General features: G+C 37.8%; 1 protein-coding gene and 1 long non-coding RNA gene across 5 annotated transcripts in view; one reads left to right on the plus strand and one right to left on the minus strand.

The window, feature by feature from the left end:
- PHACTR1 (phosphatase and actin regulator 1) overlaps window positions 1-23,589 on the minus strand; it is a 305,056-nt gene that overhangs the window by 202,632 nt on the left and 78,835 nt on the right. The window lies entirely within an intron of this gene.
- On the plus strand, window positions 72-20,862 carry LOC118163096. Its single transcript, XR_004748846.1, has 3 exons — window positions 72-83; window positions 9,259-9,274; window positions 20,640-20,862. It is a non-coding gene; the product is annotated as an uncharacterized LOC118163096 (long non-coding RNA).

The following is a 23,589-nucleotide window of genomic DNA, read 5'->3' on the forward strand; positions in this document are numbered from 1 at the left end:
AAATTTTACACCATATTTGGTAGTAAGTGACAGAGTAACTGAAGTGACAAAGTAATTGAAGTCACCATGAATGAAGAATGGGTGTAACAAGGAAGATGAAGTGAGCTTTAATTTGTACAATACCTGTAACATCTCAGGCTTCCTACTGAAAAACAAGAGTAAGTAGGAGGAAAAAACACTTCCACTGTGTCTTTTAGAAGTAGGAGGCCACAGAAGTCAGTTACTGAAAATGATGCTTTCTGTGAAAATAATACCTTTGTATGATTATCTACATGCAGACTGCTTATTCATGTTTCTTTGTTGGCACCAGAGTTGACAGTCAAATAAAGAGTAGATTTCATTCTCTAGCAACTGGATGGCTACATTTACATAGGTACCCAAGGCTGTCAGGCAAATATGCTGAGGGTAAGCAGCAAGTCCCTGCTGTGACGGTACTGTGGAGGCCTGTACACAATGGAAGGACACAGCAACAAGTCTTCTAGGAGGCTGCAAAGAGGCGGGGTTTCATTCATTGCTCAAAGACTGATTGTGAGAAGAATAAATCTGATTACACACTTCTGCACCTCCTTAGAAAGCCATCAACTCAGGCCTCAACCCAGCACTGGACTAGATGGAGAGTAAAAGACTACTGAAGATGAAGGAAGCTATTTAGCACATGGATGTACCATCACTAAGGGAGTTCTTAAAACTCTTAAAAAAAAAAAAAAAAAAAAAAAACGACCTGATTCTGCCAGTTCCCCTCATTCCTCATAGCAGCACTGAAGAGACAACAGTACCATCAAATTCTTAAGCCCTGAGGTTGTACCCCATATTTTCTCAAACTTTAATAGAACTGCTAAGCCTGCATTGCCTCAGAGCAAACATATTAACCAAAGATAAAAAAATCTCTATACTTCAGCAATTTTATGAGGAATTTGAAAGGCTTCATAATACAAAGAAAATGGACCAATAGAAAGATTATTGCATTTCTTTAAAAGCAGATAAGGCTTGGTCATTTGATGCAACCATTCAGAAATGGGCATTTTGGAAAGGACAGATGATTCTCAACTGTGGTACAGACAGAAGAGTGATCAAAGCAGTGGGGATGGGAGATCTTGAAAGATTTAGCTTTTTAGTCCAGATTAGCATCACACAGTTCATTTCAGTCCACCCACACTTCTTAGTGCAAGAGCATTATACAAGAATGAAGGAGGAGTGTGTGCATAGGACATGAGGAAAAGCGTGGATGTGGGTGTGTGCATGAGAGAAAGATTGCTCCTTCTTTCTAGTTTTACTTGGGCGTGAAGTAACACAAAAATAGCTTTTCTCATGACATATACATGCATTTGTGTTTAGCTTGGAAACTTGAAAGAAAATGGAAGAAATTAAGTACTAGGAGAATGTTGCCAAACATTGCTTGAGAACTAGTCTTCCCATTGTATGGCCAACAGGAAAGCAACTTGACACTAAAATGCAGCACACAGAGCACACAGAACACAATATTGGTAGTAGGGGGACAGTTATTCTATGATCTGGCATAGCTCACAACAGCTCACAGAGTCATGGCAGCAGCTATACACAAGTACAGTGTCTGCTGTATGCACAATATACTTCACAAACAAATGTCTGTCCATCTTGTGCTTCCGTCTTAACCTGAATTTTAAAGCTGTCTTGTATCAAAGGACAAGTAGATATTCCCACAAAGATAGAATACTCTCCTACCACATTCACTTAGTCTTTGGCTTCTCTGGTAGAACTGCCAACAAGAGCAACAATTAAAATGCAAAACTGTAAGGAAGTCTTTTGAATGGGGCCATAAATTAACTTTAAAAGTGGCCTTCTGGCAGACTGTCAAATGGCAACAACTACTGTCCTTGGTAACATTTGAATCAGGGGAGAGCCTGAAGCTACACCACCTTTAATTGCTCATGATAGTGTTTTTTGGGTGTGTTATTTATCCTTGCAATTTGCTTGACTTGTCTGGTTCTGCTATATTCATACTTCGAGTTTTACAACTGCCTCATTTTCCTCCTTAAGGGGATGGGATGGAAAGAAAACTACAAATGTTAAGCTTTTTTTGTTGTTTTGTTTTGTTTCTTCACTACAGGATGTGAGAAGCTATACATGTCTTTTGGATTTATTCTTCAAGCTTGTTACATCCTTGTGGTACTGTTTTTTCAAGACTATGAATGGACCAGAATGGCCACAGTCTCAAATGAAGCTGATACAAGTATATAACATAGCCTCAATTATTTCTAATCCTCTAATCCTAATAACTAATACTCTCTCTTACAGGCAACAGGCTTTTATCTGGTAACCTGTATCTTTAGGTTCACGCCTCTGGTGGCTTCTTTTCTTCTCATACCTTTGTGAAGGGAATATGTGAAAATATACTTTAATCAAAGTCCATTTGCACTGAGTCCCTGCAAGCTGGTATTTCTTACTATCTGCTGTATATGAATACTGCTCAGCTGGACAAAAGAAAGCAAACTTTAGGCTTTGGTAGGGTACCTTTTGCATCAGGAAATAGATTTTTTTAAGATACTGAATTGAACATGTTTGCATTGAGATGAGCAGACTAACAGTTTTCCTAGCCAACTGATACAATTTGTATTAAGTCACCTGGACCATGTTATCACTTTCATTATGGTCTGGAAAAAGGAGTGAAAGCACCAATCAATTTAACTGTTTATAGCATTAAATTGATTTTTTTTTGAAAATGGTGATGAAAATAAATAGCTCAAAGGAACCTATAGCAGATAGAAACACAGGGAGGTAATAATATGTAATCCATCTTGGAAAAAGAATATGCTACATTCTTTAACAGCATTACTGAACTCACGTTGAAGCTGTTCCACTTCACTGGCCTCACTAGATAACCAGTGGATGAATAAGCGTATCTCCCAGCAATTCACTTAGGGAATGGGAACATGAGTTCCAGCTCCTCCTGGAAACTAACCTTTAAGTATTTCGCATGAAGAGTTCAGTGAAACAAGAACTCTAGTGCATCTCATTTTCAGGAGCCAAAAGCTCCTTGCATGCAGCAGATGGAAAAAAGACACCTAAGTCAGGGCTGTGATTTCTGCCTGGCAGCATGGTATGCACAAGCTGCCATAGTGAGTCCAAATCTCCAGTACAGATTTTTCCCAAAGAGTTGAAGCTCCATCTGCAAAGACATGCATCCACACTGAGACCTGTTCCAGCACCATAACTAATTTACATTTGGCACTTAAACCTTTAACACAATTCTTTAATTGTACCCCTTGACAGCCTCACTTATCATCATGGTTTAGCCCTAAAGGTGCTAACCAAAATTATAAATCCTTAGCACCCAGCTTTTTAATAACAGTGACCATTCAGATAGTTAATGTGTTCCTTCCCTCTCATTTCTCCTTTCACTTTCAATGTGCAGCTTGGTATTTGTTGACATTCTTCCTGTGGGCAAAAGGATTGGTCTGTCTCTTTAGTATTTGCCAATGATTCTTTGACTGATGCCAGGGGAAGAAAATACCACTGAAATGACTAGGAGCAGAGACAGCAGCAGCCACTCTGCAACAACTGATGCCTCTACATGAAAGCAAAGGGCTGAATTCATTCCCTCTGAACCCTGAGGGATAAATCTGAACCGCAGAGAAATTTCAAGTATGTCACTGCCTGTTTCCCATACTGCATAATGCATGGGTTAACTTCTTGGGCAAGAGCAACATCTGAATGTGTGGCAGGACCCCAAGGTAGCCAGAATGGGTCACTCTGCTTGTGAAACAGTGGCCTGCATGAATGGGAAGGAAAAGCACAGGTACCCATGAAGGAAACCAAACCAGCTCAGGTCCTAAAGACAGAGTCATCTTCTCTACAACCCTGCTGCTTATGGTCCAAATGCCAGAGCAGAATAGAAGTGGGATAAACCTAAGGAGGAAGGACAAAATTAGAAAAATGAGATATTTATAGTTCAGGCAGTTCTGGGCAGTATTGTAAGCCAAGTTTATCCAGACCAATAGGATTTATGTCACTCTCCTTTGTGAGCAGACCCTTTTTACAACAGTAGAATCTTCCTGAAATGCAGTTCATTACTTAGCGTATGTGATAACCCTGAGATGCTCCTGCAAGGCACTTCAAACCAAGTGTCTACAGATTTCAGAAGTGGTTACAGCTTTCTTCACAGCTTTTGCTTTACAGTCTTTCCTGACAACTATAAACAGCCATACCATTAATAATATCTAGCTCATATTATTATTAAAACTTCTCTCTCATTCCAAAGCGTCTCTAATATGCTTAAGAGGATGCATCAGCTTGTTTTGAAAATGGGCAGATTCTCTACACAATGCCCAGGGATCTAATTACAAAGACCAGCAATGAGAAAGGACTGCAAGAGCATCAGATATTTCATGTTATATTGTGTAGCAGCAGCCTTTGTCCTAAAGCCCCTTTCATCAGGATATAAAATACTACACGATATTACAACCACAGTTCTTAAGAAAACAATCACAAAACATTTAATATTTATTTTCAGTCTGATTCAATAGGTTACTGAAGTCTCTTCCCATTGTTCTCTCAACTACTCACCCTCCAGCTAAATCCCCTCATTACACAGGGTGACGCAGCATTGATGAAATGGAGATTCCAGTTCACACCACAGTTACAATCAAAGTTTGATTCCCCAGCTGAGACTAACATGCACAGCCTAAATAGGAATTACGGTAAGCATTAAAAGAGAAAGTGTTAGTTAAATAAAATACAGTGCAGGTTTGCCCCAGGAATAAAAATTCCTGGTCTGATGTTACAAAGTTTTTACTGAAGTCAAAACTCCTTGGAAAGGAAATACATTACTAAGACTTTCAAGAAAACAAACAAAAAACAAAGACCACATATTTTAACTTGTATTCTATGCCCGAGTTTAAATCAGTTTGCAATGTGGCTTTCTGGATGTTATTTTTCAATCAGTGTGTTCATATATCACTAAGGGTGAGGGAGGGCTTGTGGGCCTTAATCTGCTTTCCTGTTTCTTCCAAATATTTCTGTTTATCTAAGAAAAATACTTTCTTTCCATGAAAATCTTATCTTGCTTATTGTTAAGCATAAAATTCAGTGTTGATTTTATGCTTTCTACTGTCTGATTATAGCAAATTTGTATTTGCACTGTTGTGTTTAGAGGAACAGATGCACTCTTCAGAAAACAGGGAGTTGGACTGTTTGTTGTGTATGATGGAATGGTGCACAACACAAAAAATATAGAACAATGATGTAAACAATGCAGTTCCACAGAAATAAACTATTACACCTACAACCAAGCAGCCTAATGCTTATCTGTTGCCTGTCAATGGCACATCACCATTACCAAAACGTTAAGATATGATAAAACTAAATCTCTTGGCTTTGCGACGGTTATCGTTACTTTACTTCATCAATCAAGAGTCCTACCAAAACTAATGGCATTAATCCTAACAAAAAAAATTAAGTGTCACTGCCAAAAAGCTTAAGAAAGCAAGACAGATGAACCTATCATGAAGCTTTGCAAAACATTTTATGGCATCACAAATGAATCAAACCTCAGTGCCAAGGGGAATAGAGTATGCCACTATTTCTTGTTTCTTTTTAATCAGATAAAATATTTAAGCAAGAAAGATTTCATGTGTCTTATTATAATATATTTAAACTGTGTACAGGTAATCATGCCTAAGTGTTAAAAATTAAAAATAATGACACAACATTTTATGAATATTGACACTTATCAAACTTTAACAGTATGAACAGTAAGTTAAAAAGATGTAAATTAAAGCTATGTTAAGTAAGTATCATACAGGGCCACAAGGGCTGAGCTAGAAGAAATTCTCTTATTAACCTTTTAATGAAAAACGCGTACACAGACCTGTAAAAGATTAGGAACTTGGCATCATTTTTTTCATAAAAAGGTTAGGTGAAAAAAGTTCATCTTGACACATTCTCAGTAATAAGAACATAAGCATCTTTACTGATGTCAAGATAACTCATTCTGCTTTGAAAAAAATCAGTCAGGATTTGGGGAAAATATAAGAAAACAGCACAGTAGAAGATTCTTTTCTAGATCTTTTAGTTCTAAAAATGAAAGTGGTACTTGACCATAAAATGGCAGTTCAATTCTTTGACTACAGTCACATGTTTCTTGGATAATAAGACAGTTTTGAACACAGAAGATGTTTTGGCAACCTTATTTTTCCCCTGCCTGCATAGAACTTTAGTAATTCCTAGCACTCTAATATTTAAAACAAACAAAAATATTTTTAGAAAAGAGTAGAGAACTAGAGATATTTTTTCCTGTATAAATGTATGGTATACCTGTGACTTGAACACTTATCAAAATTGTTCCCTACGTATGACATTAAGACAATCAGAAAAGGTCCAGAGAAATGCAAAAGAATAATCAAAGACAATGAGCATATCACAAGTAGAAAACAATTAAACAGATAACTCATCAGGATCTAGAGACTGCTGAGGGAAAGGTGACAGGTATTCATAAAATCCTCATTAGCTTGTAGAAAGTGAATAGAAAATAACTGTTCACCGTGTCTTCTAATAAGAATAAAAGAAGATTAGTAAGACCAGCATGTGGCAGGATAAAACCAGCAAAAATAGCATGTTTTTCCCTGCAACACAGTTCAGCAGTGGAACTACTTGCTATAGGAAGAGACACTAAAAATCCTACTGAGTTCATAAAGCACTCAGAGATATAAATGAAAAAAAAAAAAATCCATCAAGGGCTATTAAACATAGAAAAGCTTATTTGGCTGATATAGCCCATCGGCTACAAATCTCCAGAGACCAATATAGTACACTGGGGAAGTATTAATATATGCTTACCTCATTATTACATTCTTTACAAGGCATGAGCTATTAGCTGGTATTAAAAGATAGACTAGCCTAAAATGGACCTTCCATCTGTGGCAGTATGCATGCTATTAAGTTTATCAAATAGAAACGATTAAAAATGCTGTCATGAATCTCAATTGCACTTTCATTAGTTACCATCCATAGATTGCCTGACATGAGATAGAAGTTAAAAAAGAAAAAAGAAAAAACAAAACAAAGCAAAACAGAAAACCTTACCCAGTAAATCTCACCAATTAAAAACATGCTAAAAAAATAAGAAAGCTGAATATACATTCATTTGGAATGAAATTATGCAGCATTAATAATGTGCATTTGCCAGTTTAGCTAAGTAACCCTAACTTTTAGTTTAAAAGCTTCATTTAGTTGTAAAATAAACATATTTGAGATGGTTATGTGCGCTTTAAGAATGGACGTTTCTTTGGGAAAATAATAAGCAAGTGAAAATGAAACAGAAAATTATTATGAACAACTTACATTAACAGGTTTCTGCTGGCTGATTATTTAATCTATTTTAATCATGATTTTAAATCCATCCACTCTGCCTGTAAATATGCTCCTTCTATTTCAAAACTATTTGCAAGAAATATCAATTCATGAACTTTAGCGGACTGTCAAAAATAATATAATGTTTTCAGGCACTAGTTAATTATAGAGGGGAAAAAAATTACTCGCCAGCACATTTTCTCCAGCAACTCTTATTGGAATTTGCAAAAGATAAATCAGCAGTATGAACTTTGCTTATTTTATCAGTGGCCTGAACAAACTGAGTTTACTTGACACTCTCTGTATGTGTTTCCTTCTCTCTGTCCTTCCCAATAACTTCAAGATCTGGTGGCCAAAGCTGTGCTGCCAGGTAGCAATCTAAGTAGCATTAGTAATTCCTACAGGGGAGGGAAAAAACTTGGACGATTTGTTGGCCTTGGCTTTTGACAGCCCTTGGGGCATCACCATGAGAAGCTGTCATGCTTGTGCTACTGGACAATGTCAACCCAAGCGGACGAGACTCATCTAACCCAGCCAGACCTTTTCCTGCAAGGTTGGTGTTGCTAGCAAGCCTTTGGCTCTGGTACAGAGACACTGAATGGTCAGAGTGACCCACTGAAAGGGCAAGGTAGCAGCCTAACGTTAAGAGGCAACACCAACAAGACATACCTGGGTCTATCCTACAACATGAGGCCAGCTGGCATGGGACAGCCTCCATCTGCACTGTTCAGCTCCCTTATCCTTATACAGAGGTGCCCACTAGCAAACTGCCTAGTAGGAATAATCACTGTCATGCACTGACTCCTGAGCCAGGTCCAAAGGTTGTCTGAGATAGCTCTCATTGGCTGAGGTCAAAAATGTGCAAAACAATCCCACCATGGACTTAAGTGACAAATTGCTCAGAAACACATCCTGGTGCATGTTAACTTACTGGTGTTAGATACAGCCAGAGAGAGCATGAAGAGAAGGAGAGCTGCAGGGAGTTTCCACTTCACTTTGTGCCCTGCATCGACAGCAAAAGACAGACAGCAAGTCTGTAAAAAATCTGGCTTCACTCTTTTTTTTCTGCTGTGAGACCACATTCAGTGCTTCTCTTTGGATCCATTCTGGCCCCATCCCCTCCTCAACTGCTACACAAGCAGCAAAATCCAGCAAAAATGACAGCCTTCTGAAAAGTATGAGGAGGTCATTTAGCAGGAGGAAATATTTACAAGGACAAAAGAGGCAGCTGGGTGCTCAGCTTCCTGTGTTCTTCAGTAAGATCTGAGAACCTAAATCCCACTTAAGACTGTGACCCACCTAATAGCTACCAAAGTCCCTACAGTAGAGAGCAACAAATCCCCCCCAGAGAACAACATCTGTTGAAGAAAAGATGTTGGCACGCTCGCTAGATACACAGCCAATGACAAACCACTTTTGCTTTCTTGTGACAAAGGTGTATAGGTGTCTCTCTCAGAGGAGAGTATAAAAGCGAGAATGACACTAAAAGAGCATTTGTAAAGAGTATTTCTCTGGGGAGCACACAAGGGTCTGGCCTTGTACTTTCAGTCATTATCATTATTCTGCTGCTCCCATTACCATTATTTGGAACAGCAAATGCACATGATCACAAAAACATAGGCAAGGGTATCACCTTTTCCCATGCATGCTGTTAAATCCAATTTTTCAAACTAGCCTTCTATGTGCACACAGCTCCTCCAGCATGAAAAAAAATGTTTTAGACTGTGTGCAGAACCTGTTCTATCCACTAGGCGCGAAGAAGAAGGCAGCAACCTATGCACTTTCAGGCAGCAACATTTGCACAAAGTCAGAGCACAGCTGAGCAAGCATAAACAGTCACAAAGCTTTCTAACTCAAGAAGAAAAAAAAAAAAAAAAAAAAAAAGGAAAAAAAAAGTCACTCTTCCATTGTGGGATTTTTTTCCAGTCAGAGAGACATGAGAAAGAAGGTTCAACATGGTGTTAGCCAGGTGTTAAGTAACATTGTGTGGAAAGGAGAAAGGGACATGTAAACACAATGAGCTATTTTCTCTAACACCAAGTGACAAAGTATTTAGACAGAACATTAAAACGGAGCTGAATGGGTGCTTTTTTCTGTGTTTTGGAGATCCAAGTGAAAAAAGAGAAAATTTGGTCAAAAGCAGCTCAGAAGTCAAAAGATCTCCAAACATATTATCTTTTTTCCTCAACTGCCCCACAGAAGTCTTAACCTGGAATGAGACTCTGATGTGTTATCATGGAAATATGCCTGTGTTTGAAACAGGCCAGGAAATGCATTTTGTAGAAAGCCGCAGTGAAAAGTGCCTAATGTTTTTTGGTGCACTTGCCCTCATATATGGACAGGATATCAGTACAGCCCAGCCTGCTTCAGTGCCACCACACCAACTTGCACTGGGACAGAGCTCATTTCCTCGAACTACTATTCTCCTTTCCTTCCAACAACCAAATACCCAGCACTTTCTATCACTAGTAGCAGAGCTGGCCTGTAGGTACTTCATTTTTAACAGAGCTTCTCAACACCCTGATAAGGCATAGTCTATAAGAGGATGTACACATTCTATGCAAAATGGAAGTCCTTTCTACTGCTGGGACTCCATCCCACACTTTCCTTTAGGGCTCCTCCACAGATGCATGTTTGTACCTTTATTTCCTTTGGTGACTTTGCTTGAGCAACAAAAGGATTGTTTATGGATTGGGCTCTGAAAGTTTATTTCACCTGGCTACATTGCAAACTCCTGTCATTTATGTTGGCTCTTATTCTCAGAAGGGTGCCAGTCAGCCTTTCAAAATCCGGTCAATATGATGATGCCCTGAGCAAGTCTATTTGAGATAAACCACAGAAATTAACTGTCTCTTGTAATAGTAAAAAATTAGATGAAAAACCTACCTCTCAACAATTCAATAGTAAGCACCACTAGTGACAATAAACAGATCTTCAGCATCTCCTTTTCCAGACTTCCTGTTGTAATGTCATCATAAGAACGTCAAAAATCCTAAACTAGCATGATACAAGTTTCCTGATTTTATATCTGTCCCTGATGACTCTCCACTGTGCTGAGAAGTAATGATTTCTGATACAGTATACAAAGCCTGTGGAAGGAGGATGCTAGGGCAAGGGGAAAAGAAATAAGCTTATAGTAAATCAGTAAATGTACATTTAATTTTATATATAAAGCTGTCAGTCTGGCATAAGCTGTGCTTACTATTGTCACAAAAGTTCCTACAGAATAAGCCTTTTATCCCTGGCATCAGGAAGATTCTATGCCAAGGCATCTCTACAACTCTTCAGAGATGATCAGCTAGTGAGTAATGCCTATTCATGTCTTCACTTTGGTCATTATTATTTGTATTTATAGTTCAGGGCCATTCTAGTCACTCACTTTTATTTTCAGTTTAAATAGAATATGGAAGAACATGCCATGTTTATTTGCAGCTGAAAAATGTTTAAAGCAAATTTATCTCTAGGTGTTTTGGAGAAAGAAGCATCACTTGGCAGATAAATGCTTCAGTTAGACCTCTGGCTTTTGCAGACTGATCCAAACACAGCTGTGCTGATCAAGTGATGCATGTGACCTTTTATCTTCAGCAGATCACAATGCAACCAAATTCTCATTAGACAGCAACAGCACTCTTGTTACCTGACAGAAATTATCAGATGTATGTTTAAATAGCAATGTCATGAAAAATCCCAAATTACCTTCCCTAACTAGTACAGATGAACTTAATTCAGAGAAAATCCTATAAAATAACCAATTCTGCTGAAGGAATTTGCTTTAAGCTGGTGTAAGATTTCTTGCTGAGAAGATCAAAGGTTATTTCTTAATTGGTAAATTTTTGATTGACCCTTCCCTTTATTCTGTGCTTGATATCAACTCAAGTACACAAAGACTAGTGATAATTTTAATACTGCTTTAAAATTGCATCTTAGTAGGCCTTTTAGTTGATGGCATATTCTTTCACGTGAACTTTTGAAAATAAAGTGGAATATGTTGACATCACTGATTAATTATTGTCAATTAAGAACTGTTATCACAATGAAAAAGAAAAGCCTTTTTACTGTCAGGGCAAAAAATGCATTTGTCACGATGCATTAAAAGTTGCAATATATCATACGACTGGCCATCAGCACACACCCTCCCCCAAGTAGAACTTCCTATTTCTTCTCTATCCAACATTTTAGGAGAAGTCTGAAATTTTGCCTGCTGTAAGTGACACAGATGAACCTCAGAAAACTCTGTACCGTCTTGTGACAAGATCACCAACTCACCAGTGGCTTCCAAGGTATAAGCAAGAGTTTCACATTCTTCCCTACCTGAGCAAGGTAGGAAAACAAATCTAGTTACTTGTACTTGAGTTACAGCTGAATAATGAGTACACTGTATGATTGAACTTATTCTTTATCATTCATTCAGACACCAGGTTTTCTCAGTGTTGTCAAGAACCACACAAGCTAATCATCTACCATTTAAAATTAAAGATAAGATTAGCATCCAGAAAATGAACTGAGAGTCCTAATCTCTCAAACTTATTTCGGGAAAAAAAAGAAAAAGAAAAAAAAAGAAAAAAAAAAAAAAAACTTGTTGCTCCAGTCAGATTAAGTTGCTCTAGTTATTTTTTCTTTAAATATTCCATTAACTTCTGTTAGAGGCTTTTTTTTTTTTTTTTTGGCTGAGGGAAAGGAGTTGCTTGGGCCAGAGAACCACAAGGAAATCTTAAGATCGGGTGTTTAAATATCACTTGTCACATACCTAATAGAATGTTCTGTCAAGAACATCCAAGGATAATGTAATCATACAGAAGTTAGAATTTGTTTAGCCCTTGATTTCAACATGATTAGGAATTCACCCCAAATATCTGGATAGGTCTGGCACATTCAACTTTATTTGATCATGACACACTGGGGAGTGTGACTTCTCAAAGGGCTCCCCTCACCACACCAGGTCACATGCTGAGACATCTCTAAGTAAAGGTCGAAAAGACTTTTGCTGGAATAAACAGAGGTAGTTTAGAATTGTCCTCTGAGACAATACTTCACTTAAACAACAATCCTTAATTAAAGTTTCATTATATAGAGAAGGAATAGTTTTGCAGGTACCCCGTCATGTAATAATGCAGATGAAACACTTCCTTTAGATGAAAACAGTATGTTCTCTCACCAGATTTTTGTATGCAGGATATTGAACCTAGATATGCTGAACAGGAAGAGACGCTGAAGAAATGATTACTTGATATCATTACTGGAGCGTATTGATGAAGTGGGAAATAGAGCATGAAGATGAGGTGTATGGGATGCATAATTATCATTTACAGTGTCTGATTTTAGTGCCACACTATAGCAACGTGAATAAATCCACAGGTGACATACCAAGATAGCTACACTGAAGAGGCTCTCCTGAAACCATTGCAGACATACACAGCACGCACACAGCTGTAAGGACCTACCTATGCGTAATTGAATCCGCTGACTACCAGATGACTGCAGCACCACTATGCCAACCCAGGTAGCTTAAAGATGATCATATATTGGAACAATGTTCATCTACTTACAAGTATCGTCATCTGCTCGCTTTACTAAGAAGACACTAAGCTCAACATGTGTATGTAACACCCTAAAACAAATCCTTACCCAGTACAATCTACAAGTGGGTGAAATCAACTTCAATCAGAAACAACCGTTATGCCAATTTTTAATTAATGAAGCTGATCTATGACATGTATCTTTGTCTCTAACACACAGTTGGGCATGCATTTATTTCTCACGCTGTTTACACCCACAGAATCATATATTCGTAGATATACAATAGCTACAGGTCTTTGTTTTAGCATCTGCTGCCTCTGCGTATTTACTCAAATTTTAGTGAAGTACTCAAAGAAAGAAGAGGAATGCCTTTCGGTTTCAGCATCACTAAAAAATGACTTTTATCTTCTTGTTGCTCCAGGTTGTGAACTACACCAGTCTTCAACTGTTGGAAGAAAACACCCTGCCACTTAATGGGCTTAGCCAATCAGAACTTGGAGCTTCTTCCATCCCTGCAGCAGCATCTATTAGAGATTCTAAAACTGTTTACATTTTAACTCAGGAAAGCTTTAACTTGGAAGAATTGCAATGCTCTTTCACAGTTTCACATACTAGACAATTGGAAGTGTGGGTCTTAGTGAATTGTCAAAGCAAGAGAAAGCTTTGTTCTGGAAACACATTTTGAGGAACACAATGAAATAGTATTATTTCCCACCTTGAAACAGCCAATTGTTTTAGAATATCATGTCAAACAAAAATGCACACTTTTCAGTCAAATAAAGCCTGCGACATGGACAGTGTCCACTGCAGAACAGAAGAAAAACTGTGTATAGCAACTCCTTTCGTCCTTCCTCTCACTGAAGAACCGTTCTGAAGTACAGGAGAAAGACAAAGCCACCAGAAAAGCTTTCTATTTGTTCTCAGTCTTCAGATTTTGAAGGTCTGGAGTGGAAAAGGACCCTATGCAATCCAGCTGAGTGCAGGCAGTCTCTTTTCATCACAGGGACATATACAGCTGTGTGGGCATCAGACTAACTTTGATCAAGCTCTGCATGACCACCACACTTACATCTTCTTGTTCTATTGCATTTTATTTACAAGGTAACAGTTTGATTCAGAGCAAACAGCTAAGAAAAATCCTAATCCTAACCGCTAAGAGAGATTTCCTTGTAAGTAGTTAATTTTAACTGAAAAAAGAGAAAGCCATCTAATCCTGCAGTCTTTTATTCTAAGTGTTATATAAAATATACTTTGTAGTTTTGTTTGCTTCAAAAAAAGAAAGACATTGAAGATAATTAGTTCAGCGTGTTTGCCACAGTCTGATTTTTAGAAGGTTAGTTACTACTGTTAGGCCACAAGATGAATAGATAACTCAGGTCACAGGTTAGGACGCTGTTTTGTATGTGCAGCAGGAGTAGAGCATTCTTAAACTAAATTTCAGCCAGAAGACCACATTACACTTTCCCTCACAATAAGACAAATCCCAAACAATTCAGTAACAGTTGTAAAGTAGAGTTACAAAGATAGAAATACTTTTTTTGCATGTATTCATTTCACCACATGAACACACAACGTAGCACAGACATTTCCATTTGAGGTAGTCATTGCAAGTTCCCTTTAAAGTCAATGGAGAAAAAGAGGACAGCAGCCGATCTCCCCCTACAGTAACCATCACAATACGGAAAATGAATTGCTCCTTTCAAGCTTTAAAATGCCTCTTAAATTCTTTTGTTTGTAAATGAGGCCTAAGAGAATTAGCTCAGATTTAGATACCTCCCTTGAACATACCCCTTGTTAGGAGACATGAATCCTGTCCAAACTGTCCTTTTCCTCACATATCTAGAGTTCTACTGGGCCTTCCGCATTATCCCAGGAGCCACTGCAAAATGAATGCAAATCCCAACCAAAGCAATATCTCTGCATCTCTGCTAGGTTATTTAGAGGAGATATTTGATTCTGGGGATGTCATTCTATCCCTTGCTACAGAAACATGAGAAACTCCTAGGGTTATAACATAATATGTTAAGGAGAGGAGAGGGGGGAAAAAAGGGGTTCAGGACTTCAATGAAAAAATTTATGCTAAAACAATCTAATTTGGAATTCATGCTGCTGGCTGTTAGTTTGTGGGGAAGAGGCACCTTTTCAAGTTTCTCTCAGCAGTGAGAAATCCTTCCTAGATTTTCTCATGTACTTTGGGATGTGTGAGGGTTGGGCCTTATAGTTAGTTCCCATAAATCTGGGGCATTTCAGCCACTGTCGCACAGGCCCTCAACCCACAGCAGGCAGTAGCCTGACAGGCAGAGCCAGCCTGCTGCCTCCCAGCAGGCAGAAGGCCCCTCAGGGGTCATCACTGAGATGGTAAACTAGTTAACTTGTGGACTTTTGGGTTTGGAAGATGTTATGCAGGGATACAGCAACACAGAGAAAAAGATTCTCTACTAAAAAGGAAAGGTTGCGTGTTTTTTTGTTTGTTTGTTTTAAGACACGCGGGCTTTGTGTCACTGAGTAACAGAGAGGTGTTTTCAGAGTGGGGAAAACTATCTCCTATTAATTTCCTTTGCTTACTACCCACAGTAGAAAGACAACCAAGTATCCTGACTGCTGATGGGCTGTCACAGAAATATGCTATTCTTATTCACAACAGAAGCAGAAATGAGAAAGCTCTCACACCTATCTGATCTCTGCCCTGTTGCCAAAACCCTGTTTTCTCCATCTGCATACCTGCAATCAGAAAAACACCGCAAAAGAAAAAAACAGTGGCCATATCTCAAGAATGGGAAGGACTACATGAATGTATGCTTTTGGGGAGAAAGAAAATAAACTTTTTCTTTTATATTATGCAGGTGCATAGACTACAGCAAAGGGACGTTACTCTGTGTTCAGCTGATAATTTAAAGAGTGATTGCTTTTTATGAGGAACTTGCTGGATTCTTTAGCACTTCATTCCAACATGTTACTGCACCGGTGCGAAGTCATGAAAAAAGTCTGGCTAAGTACACCATTTCCACATAACAGGATTCTTTACCTTTTTTTTTTTTTTTTTTTTTTTTTAATTTTCTTTTAAAGCATCACATTATAGCAGCATTTTACCATCTTAAAAATGAAATTACGAGGGACTGATTCATAAAAATGTAATGTGTTTGGACCTAGAGGCCAATTTCCAGTGACTGTTTTTTGCTGTAAGTTTTAAAAGGCCAGTTTCTGCAAAGCATTTGAGGTTTCTTTGGCAGGATTTAAAGGAAGTGAGGGTTTAATAGGTTTTGCTATTTCACTCGTGCACCATTGAAAAATTAAGACCTGCTTCCTGCAAGAGTTACTGAAATAATAATAGGATTTGTATTTCAGTAATTTTTAAGATGTGATAACTACCACAGGAGTTTCTCAGTAACTTATTAAACTTAAGCCATGATGTCATGATGTTTTCTTCTGGATTGCCTGATAAGTTTTCCTCTTTTTTCTTTTTAAAACCATTGAGGATGAGTTTCTGCAGAACTACTGAAACAAGACAGCACAGTTACCACTCCTGCTTAGAAAACTTTTAGGTGTTTTTTGTCCCATCCCCACAAAAATCTATGCATCCAGTTTGCATGGTCAGTGCTACACTAGGCCTATATAATCTTGTTCCTGCATTAAAGTGGGAATATTTCATCTTTCCAGTTACTATGCCCTGTCAGATTTCCCCAGTCTTCAAGCAATTTCTAATTTAGTCTAGAGAAGAAGAGGCTCAGGGGAGACCTTTTGCTCTCTGCAGCTACCTGAAAGGAAGCTGTGGGGAGCTGGGTGTTGGCCTCTTCACGCACATAACTAGTGATAGGACAAGAGGGAATGGCTTCAAGTTGCACCAGGAGAGGTTCAGGTTGGAAATTAGGAGACATTTCTTCACAGAAAGAGTAGTCCAGCATTAGAACAGGTCGCCCAGGGAGGTGGTGACATCACTGTCCCTGGGGGTGTTCAAGGAAAGGTTGAACATGGTGCGTAGGGACATGGCTTAGTGGGTGATATTGGTGGTAGGGGGATGGATGGACCAGATGATCTTTGAAGTCTTTTCCAACCTTTATGATTCTATGATTCTAATGTTATACTTTTTGTTTGTTTTTCATTCAACTAAAAAGACATAAAACATCCTTACCTTCTGTTCCTTGTAACAGCTATTACATTCCTATTTTATTGAGGTTGAAAGATACTAGTCAGCATGCTATGCCTCTTCATATGCTATGAGTGGAGGGGAAGATCCCATTTTCATTTACTGTACAGTGCAAATTTATACGACAGAGTACTGAGAAAGAACAGTAATCTGCTCACGTGAGACCGTGCTGGTCCCCTGATGGGAAGAAGGATTTGAAAGTCAATAGCCTTTGCATGTGTGGGCTCTGTTTTGAGCATCCAGATTAGGATGAAATAGCTGTCAACAAGTGCAGTGCTAGCAACTATTAAGAAACAGAAGCACTGGTTGGGTTATTTAAGAAAAAGAGAAGGAAGGGGGAATAGCTGGTGGAATAGTGTTTTTTTACATCACTTACTTTCCAGATTTGATTTCACATGCACAAGGAATGACATTACACTCAAGACCTAACACCTGGCTTGTATGTTCCCCTCCAGAGCACAGGAGCTAGCACAAAAGACTCTGGCCTCAATGCTGGATCAGCATTCCCACATGAAAAAGCCCAAGGTCTAAAAGTCTACCTATAAGCATGCTAGTGCTTACAGACTGACAGAAAGGTTAAGTATGACATAAAGAATAGAGGTTTGCGCCATGAGCATTGTTTATTTTTATTTTTATTATTACTAAAAAATGTACAGCAACACTAAACATTATGAAGAAAAAGCACGACCCACCCTTCAACACTTTTTCCAAGAACATACACAACCCCACCTACGCCCCCCAAATCTTTAAAAGGTAAACTATCACTCAGCTTCTCCCCATACTTTCAAGGACAACCCGTAATCAGGTAAGAATAGGTAAGCTGACAAGGCTGCATAGAAAGCTTGTCTTCACAGGTATACACTACATCTTACCTATTCAAGCATTTGTACTGCTTTGTTGCATAGTTATTTACAGCTCTGCTAATGTACTACAGCTTTCCCTAAAAGCAGAAAGAGATGGAATTCAGCCTTTTACTTGTTTTACATAGGGTAAGAAAACACCTGCTTTGGTGTATCTGATGCTGAAATTATTTTACATCCAACTATTATAAATGCTTCTTCTTCATAACATATAGGTAGTAACCTCTTTATAACATACAGGTAAGAATCAACAACATTCATTTCTTGCTGCTACATGGGAAGGAATTCCTAATTTACCAAGCAAAACTGTAAATGAGTAAATACTTTAAAAGCCTGTGCAGAAACTAAAAAACAATTTTCACATCCTTGTAAATAGGAATTTTGTAAGATTATTTTATGTTGAGACTCAATAAAAGACTAATTAATCCAGCAGAGCAGCCTCACATTGGGACTTGGGACATTCTTTAATATAGATGACTAACTAGTAATTTATATAGGGGAAAGTCAGTGAACATGACCTAAAACCTAAAATATGAAACATGAAGAAAATAACACTGGCATCCAAGGGTTGTACATTTGCAATAATGCAGGAAATTTAACATTAATCAAATGCAATGAACATTTACTGCACTGAGTTAGAGACAGTCCCTTACTAAATGTCACACTGAGATCAATGCTTCAAGTAACATTATGATACTCCCTTCAGTCTGAAAAATAGATAAAATTTCTTCTTAGTAAAAAGAAGAGTTCCAGAGAACAGATATATGTGTATCCCTCTTAAGAGACTTATCCCTCTACAGGCCATGATTTAGCTATTTGCTTAAAAGATGTTCCTCAAAATAAACACTTTCGGAATTTCTCCTGACCAAGGGAGTTTTGTCCATCATCCGGGAACCCGCATGTTTTGAGGTACATTGAATAGACATGGCCCTGGTAAAACATGCACAAGTAAAACTTGCAACTAAGCTTTCAGCAACTGCAGCTGACATCTTGAGGGGTGGGGATGGTAGAAAAAGAGCCTGGATAACCCTTAGCATGGGCATTCTATTCAAGCCTAGGAAGGGATTATATGCTTTATGCACACATGTTGTGTTAGCACAGGATGCACAGCATACCCTGCCACCATACAAAGCACAGCATTTGTTAGGTAGCAATTCTCCTGCTCTGTGGGTCTGCAGGGAAGGATAAGCTTCAAAAAGCATGTGATACAGCCATTCTCAGACAGGATACTGGATGAGGTTGGCCTCTTTCTTAAGCATCTCCAATAGTAACTATGTTTTAAATGTGAAGAATTACTAAAGAAATAAGAAGAGAAATCAAGACTAAATGCTTCAAGGGTAGTTTAAATCATAACGGCTTTTCAGAGTCTGAGTGTTCAAATGCATCTCACCAGAAAAACTGATTTCAGGAAAAGTTCTCATTTCTGTAATGAAGGCAATAAATGCCAGAGACACCTGAAATTAACTTCAACTTGCTTATGCCATAATGGTAGCAGAAGAAAACATTTCCTACTAACAGAAGAATAAGGAGATAAGGAAGATCATTTTTCAAATGCAACAACATAAAACAAATGTTTCACTTTACATTTGGATATATTCCAGATTAATTTATCCCCTCTCCCTAAGGTAGCATTCAGTGCTGCTGCTGCTGCCCTAAATGTCAAAATCCCAAAAGGATTTAGAATGTCAAAGTAGTATTTTCCACAACATTTTTTTGGGGTGTGCATGTGTTTATTTTACTTTTTGTTTTTAAATGGGAGACCAAATTCTCAACAAAATTTTGATTAACATATGAAAAAAAAAAGTTTGTTGAATTACTGCATCTCCTCTGTGTGAGCACCTTCTTGCAGTTCTGCAGTACCATGCACCTGTTCAGCTCAAGTGGCAACGAACAACCTGAAGCTAAACTCTCCAGAAGGGTTTCTAAATGGAAACAGAATTTTTGCAGAAGACAACTACACCCATGCAGTTTTTCTGCACCTACACAGTAGCAAACATATGTGGGCCCTTGTTTGAGACCATACAGGTCAGCAATACAACTGTAAACAAATCATTGAAAATGAGTATATATTACATATTTTGAAAGAAAGCAGAAGCCTATTCTCTAATCTTCTGAGCAAGATTCTACAAGAACCATACAAACAAATCCAATATACCAGCCTTGACCACATGGACATTGACAGGAGACATGCAAGCAATACAGTAGGCAGAACCTAGACCACACATCATGCTCATGAGATTTAGCAAATACAAATGTAAAATAATATAATTATGCAGACAAGTGCAGAATCTGAATTCCTTTCAGCTTTAGGCTTTGCCTCTGTATTCACTTCAGGAGACAACATTACCAATTGATGCAACCCTTTTGGGCTTTGCACTGTACTTCAGACTTGGTGTTGGACCTCTGCTTGAGGTACTGAAAGTTGACAGGAACAGTTACTGAGCACAGCATTAGTCAGAAATAATTAAACATAGGCCTTACTGCTCAAATATTAAATTATTCTCAGATACCTTGCATCTCTCAGCCTTAACTGAGGTTAAAATTGTTCAAGTGAAAACAACATAATTTACTAAAGAACTGAACCATCTCTCTTGAAGCATTTTATTTTACCAAGCTTTGATTAGAACAGGAAATTCTCCATAAAGCTGTACAGGAGAATGAAAAGAAATGAAGAAATTGGGTACCTTTGTAAGTAGAATATATGGAAGAGACTAGATAAGTTCTATTTGCTTTATTTGCCATCTCATTGTTTAATCATGAGTCTATTTGAGTCTATTATAAATTTGCACCAGGGGTGGTTTAGGTTGGATATTAGGAAAAACTTCTTTGCTGAGAGGGTTGTTAGGCATTGGAATGGGCTGCCCAGGGAAGTGGTCGAGTTACTACCCATGGAGGTCTTTGAAAGACGTTTAAATGTAGAGCTTAGTGATAGGGTTTAGTGGAGGACTTGTTAGTGTTAGGTCAGAGATTGGACTAGGTGATCTTGGAGGTCTCTTCCAACCCAGCTGATTCTGTGATTCTATTTGTAAAGGCATTTAAATATTCTTACGTTTCAGGTGAAACATACGTACATTCATTGTTTCTGGAGGTCCCCTCAGAACAATTAAAACTGACACGAGAAACTCCTCTAGTCATTTCAAACATTGCCCAGCAGACTCTTAAATTACGTTTCCTATTAGGTTAAGTAGCATCTGCAGGCTACATTCTGCTGTTTCTTTGAACTGGCTCTTAAATACTTAACTTCAGGCAACTTGTATTAAAAAATTTTGGCTAGGATTCCTCCCTTTCTGTTCTTTACAATTTATGTTCAGGAAAACCATTGATTTATTAATAAAGACAGATTTCATGCTAGGGGCTGTTTCTAAGGTATATAGATGCTTTGGTCTTCCTGAGTTACTTTGTAATTCACATTTTACGATGTATTCCTGATACTTCGTATTTTATATTTCACAAATAGGCATGAACGAACAATAGGAAGAGATACAGGGCACTTTTATTGCTGCAACTGCAATAAATTCTAGGTACTTTGATCAATTTGTATCCCAGACATGCATCAAGGATTTTCCTCCTTTTATCAAGCAAGAAGCTGTGAATACCTGCTCTGACAGTTACCTGCCAGGACAGGAACAATCCCTTTGAGATCCCTTTGAATCTTCCAGCAAGTTTCCCCATGAGAAGCATACAAAAATGGTGTGGGTGCAGAAAGTTCCTTAAGAATATATAAAGAATGGACAGAATATGCTCTAGTACTTTGAACCAGACGAACAGCAGCACTGTTCTGTTTGAGATGATCATACTTCAAGACTGGCATGGATTTAAAAAGAAAAAGCACCTTTAAAAATACAACAGAACTATTTTCAAATGCCATTATTTAAAAAATAAAAATAAAAATAAAAAAGCAAAGGAAGTATTTTTCTTTTCAGTATCAAAAATCCACCTGTCTTCCTAGTTCACATCTCAAAATGATGTCATCATAGCTACGATATTTTTACAGTGACACACAAGAAACAAAGGAACTAAGTGGATATATTTTTAAATTATTATTATTTAAAAACTTGTAACCCAGCTTATTGTTTGCTCTTGGTTTGAGTTACCTATTGAGCATGACACTTGCTTATGCTTGTGGCAAGTAATAGACATCGGCCCTGGTTTGAAAATCAGAAAATACTGTAGTTATTTATATTTACACTCAGTACTGTTTCAGACAGAGCTGTCTTCAGTGATGTTAAACAACCATTAGCCTTTCAGGATGTTCATGGGAGTAGACATTTTCTCCACTATTTAGCTGAGACCCCATTAGTTTTCAGCTCTATGCAGAATAAGCACCTTTCCATGTCATAATCGAACTCTAAAAACAGTTTCACGCAACATATGTAACACCTTGCCCGATCCTTTTAATTTTTATGTATTATGCACTAAATTGGTTCAATTATTGTCTTCATCACACTTTTTAGTATCTGCAAAGATGATGTGTTAGCTCTCTTCTACTATATGAGTGGGTAGAAGTTTCCTTCAGTGAAATCTAGACTTTTTATGATCTTGGTTTTATCATCAATATGGGATAGAGGTATAGAATAAATACGAAATTTTGACGGTAAGTGTCCCAAATAACATATTCCTGTTGTTGTTACATCTATACTGATACTCTTCTGATTTCCAACAGAATGAACAAGCACTGGCTAGTTGAGTAGATATTGTGTACATTTGCTATTCTTATCAACACGTTACTTGATTTCATCTGCTACATCTTAGTTTGATTTTGAACATGAACTCAGAAAATAAGTTACAGGCATTTTGCAAGCGTGCCATTTGGAATTAGATCAACTATAAGGAGACAAAGCATGGATTGCCATATTTTCAAACTAAAATTATTTAGCTTTGGACACATTCTTTTGCTCAGCAAAGCGAATACTTTTTTTTTTTTTAATCTTTTGCTCTGCTATATTTGAATTTAATAATAAAAGGCAGAAAATATCAGTAAACTTTGGCATAAAAGGGCAGAAGAGAGAGGTCAATTATTCTTAGAATGATACCAGTAACTGTTTCAAAATACTTAAACTGCAATTTATAGCACCACTTTCTCACTCTCAGGCTAGATTCCAGTGATAAGAGACATGTCTATTTTGGATAGTACTGTAGAAATAATGAGATTCAAGATTCACTGTGAGAGTTCAATTTCACACACGTCCATCAAGTAAGAAGAACAAAAACACTGTTTGCATGACAAACATTTGCTCTCCCAGCTTTAGTAAGACTATTCAGGCTTATTGACAGCATTCTTAAGAAATCTTCCAAATGACTAGAATTCACTGCAATAGAGTCTGATGTATTTCTCATTTTAGTGCTGTTACAGATCCACAGGATCTTAGCACAGAACTACAGCTCTGTAGCTCTATCTGTTCTATAGCTGAATGGCTTCACTTTCCTGAGTAATTATGCACTCATGTTAAGAATGCTTAAAGGAAACAAAGAAAAAATTGTATTCAGGCCATGAGCACTGTGGATTACAGTGATTGAAGTCAATGAGTTGTTTTCTGAAATACACAGTAAAAGAAAAAACTGTCCACCTTTATGTCATGGTAAGATCGCGTAGCAAAATTGCTGCTCTTTCCATTGCTTTTGACATGTAATAATTATTTCCTTTTCTTCATATGCAGCTATTTTAGAATTACATACTAGAGACCATCAGAAACTGTAGGTAAAACGATTCTGCCATTAAACCACATAGTGAAGATACAGCAA

This window comes from Oxyura jamaicensis, chromosome 2 (genome assembly GCF_011077185.1).
Source record: "Oxyura jamaicensis isolate SHBP4307 breed ruddy duck chromosome 2, BPBGC_Ojam_1.0, whole genome shotgun sequence".
Classification (NCBI taxonomy): domain Eukaryota; kingdom Metazoa; phylum Chordata; class Aves; order Anseriformes; family Anatidae; genus Oxyura; species Oxyura jamaicensis.